Here is a 3,492-nt window from a genome sequence, read left to right as displayed (position 1 = left end):
CGTCCGTTGTCTGGAGCATATGGCTGAAAGTCAGGCTGGGTATTTGAGAGCTCGAGTTTATCACACATTTATAATTTGTGTAGTCGTCTTCCAGAGCTCAGAACGGAGAGAAAAACAAAACAGCCCCTTTCCTTTTTAGCTTTCTGATCTGCCTGCTGAATACTGACTTGCCAGAGCTAACTCAAGCACCCATCAACACGTTACCAGTTTGCCTGCTTGCTGGGTGTGCTGATGTTCATGAAATCTCAGCATTTAGGAAACGGAGCTGGGAGGGCTTTAGGCCAAGTCCCAGCTACATGGTGAGAGATCGTAGCATATATATAATAGGATTTTGTGTGTGCGAACAAAATGACAGCGGTTACTTTTAAAAAGCCAAGCCACACAGCTTGATGAGATCACTCCACACCTCCCTGCAACTTTCTCAAGACAGTTAGAGGCTGCTTGTGCTGTGGTCTAATTTTTGCCTCTGATTTATGCTCCTAACCAGCACCTGGGTCTTCCAAGCTCTTTGTCACGTATGCTGTTGAATTCAATCACTTGATGTGAAACCTCCCCTAATAGGTTGTAAAAAAGTTCAATTTCTCCTCTGTCGGGAGTTGGGTCTAGAGACTTCACTGGGGATTTGTTCAAGGAGGTGTTCTCAAGACAGCTCTCTGAAGAGACCCTTCCGGCCTTCTCCAATCAACCGTCTTGTGGCAGAGTGCTTGCTCTCTGTCTCTCCCTCTCCTCATTGTCAGTCCTAAGTGAAACTCCTCTCCAGGTTTCTAGGAGAGCCGCTCCTTTGCTTTAGGGCCCTGTCACTGTTCCTTCTTCGGTGTATGATAGCATCTCCTTTGTAACACTCTTCCATCCCGAGGCCTGGAAGTTAGACGTTTGTAGATACGTCTTTACCCAGGGCAACTTTTGCTTAGCTTATGTAATGTGTTGTGTAATTGAGATTAAAAACTTTCATGTGACCAATGGCTAGGTTAGACAACACTATAACTAACCACAGCTCAAGTGTTAGGTGTCATTTCTTTTGTTTCTGGTGCTGGGGATAAAACTTAATACCTACATGCTGGGCAAGTGTTTTACCGTGGAGCTACCCCTCTAGCCCCGCTCTGTGCTTCAGGCAGTAAGAGGGAGGTGACTTGCTTCTGACTGCTCTATTCTCAATTGAGAAAAGGCCCTGGGTCACCCCAGCTCCAAAGCCTTGCTTTTGCCAGGTACCACTGCCTTGCTAGAGTTTGCAAAGTCAAAGAACTTGAACTGGGCATTCGCCGAGCATGGAAATGGGAAAGAAAATGGTTTCCATACAGTTGAGAGTCTCGGTAAGTACCAGAAAACACTTCAATGGCAATTTGAAGCCATTTCAGGAATTCTGTCCACTAGTACCCATTTCTAGAGTGCCCGCCCACCTGTACTGCTTCCCCTATGTCTCCTGCCTCAAGCAGTCCTTAAAGACTAGATCTCTCTCATTCACCACCAGTCCACCTGTCCTTGATTTCTCCTCCCACTGTTCCCCACAGCCAGTCTTCACAGCTGTAGTCTGTGCCTTTCCTTCCCCTCCATGATAGACTTCCTTGCCCCGCCGCCACCCCCCCCCCCCCCAGCTAGTCCTCAGACTACTGTAACCGCCCTCTTGTTGGCTTCTGTCCCTGCGGAACCTTCTCTGAACAAGCAGCCCCCACATTGCTGCCAGCATCATCTGAAATCAGACCTGTTGTGGACTCCGCTTTGCAACACCCGTAGATTCCTGGCCAGTGCTTCTGCCTGGACTCTTCTCATGCAGACTCCCTTGTAATGATTTTGCCTCTCCTAATGAAGCCCATGACACTCACCCCGTGGTGATTTTCACAACCTCCCATCCAATGCCTGTGTCCTCTTGCTGCTTCTGTGTCTGCTACAGCTAGGCACGAGTTGTGCTTACCCGAACCCTTCTTACCCAGCAACATGCTCGTTCCCAACTGCCAAAGCATGCTAAGCTTTTTGACGTGGACGTGGGTGCCTGGCATGGTTAGAAGTCCTCCCGTTTAACACAGCAGCTTTGACATTCCTCTTGCAGCCTATCACGTATTGATGGTGTTCTCTATCTCCTGGTCTCTCATCCTGAGAAGGAAGTCTTTCAAAAGAGAGATGGGTCCTACCTACCTTTGTTTTCAGCCTCTAGTATGGCAGCGCTGGGCTCCAGGTGAGAAAATGTGAGGAGTGGTTGGGGAGACAGGAGGGTTTGCTGTTTTAGATCTCAGAACTTGGCTTTTCTGGAGTAGTTGGAACTCAGCTTTCGGCTTCAGAAAGCTTGTATAAGCCACAAGGAAGTTGAGAAGCTGGGCTGTAGACGTTAGACACTACTCTAAATAAAAAAAAGTTACACTTGCTCATTGAAGCTTTCACAAAACCCATCAAGAGTTTCCAAGCTTCGAGAATAATCCTTGCCTACCTACCTCATTTCCCTATGGCCCTTCCTCCTTTTCTGACTTCATAATAAAATGAACAGAATCAGCGCTTGGTTCTGCAGCCCTGGGGCCTTGACGCAGATTATGCTAAAGAGTAATAACTTTAAAGCACTTATTGATATCCTACCGTGTATTTTATCCCCGGGTCATGCACGTGTACAATTCCTGGAAAAATAAAGATAGAAAAAAAAATGAAATCTGAGTTGACTCCTCGGAATACACCTCCATATGCCTCTCGTCAGTCTTCTCTTCCATGGTTATAGGACTTGGTTTTGGTTTTATGCAGCTATCTATTCCATACCTAAAAAATGGTAGGGGCTGGAGAGATGATTCGGTGTTTAAGGGCATAGATGGCTCTTGCAGAGACCTGTAACTCCAGCTCATGAGGAACCCAATGCCTTTGGCCTTTGCAGGCACCTGCATTCATGAGCATGCGAACAGACATAAACACATACGCAAAATGAAAAATTTTAATAAAAACAAATTTTTAAGAATGTTTATATGGCACTCCATTTTCCACACTTACCACATGCACTGAAAACTATTATCTAGCTCTCGGCTGGTGAGATAGGACTAGCTGTCTAGCTCAGCAGGTCAGGGCATTGACTGCCAACCTCAGCTCCATTCCGGAGATCTATGCGATGGAAGTAGAGAACTAACCCCCAAAAGATTTCCTCTGACCTCCGTGTGTGTGCTGTGGCAGATGTGCAACACACGCACACACACACAAACATAAATGTTTTCCAAGTGTGTATGATATATGTTCTAATACGTCATTTTAAGAGGCAGAATATTCTCTTTGACGCAGTACTGGGCACTGAAGCTGAGATCTCATGCATGCTGAACAACAGAGCCAGAATTCTCTGTGGTTCTACCATTTCCCAGAAGTAAAAATTCTGCTTAACCATGCAGCTAGTTTTTGGATTTTTTTAGGGCTCTTTTTCAATATTTTAGTATTACAAACAGCGCTGCAAGGAAATTAAAGTCTGTCTGTATGATTTATGATATAAAGGCAATAAGCCACTGTGTTTATTTGATTTTATTTTTATGCACATGG

This window comes from Microtus pennsylvanicus, chromosome 11, assembly GCF_037038515.1.
Source record: "Microtus pennsylvanicus isolate mMicPen1 chromosome 11, mMicPen1.hap1, whole genome shotgun sequence".
Classification (NCBI taxonomy): Eukaryota; Metazoa; Chordata; class Mammalia; order Rodentia; family Cricetidae; genus Microtus; species Microtus pennsylvanicus.
This window is presented reverse-complemented; position numbering follows the sequence as displayed.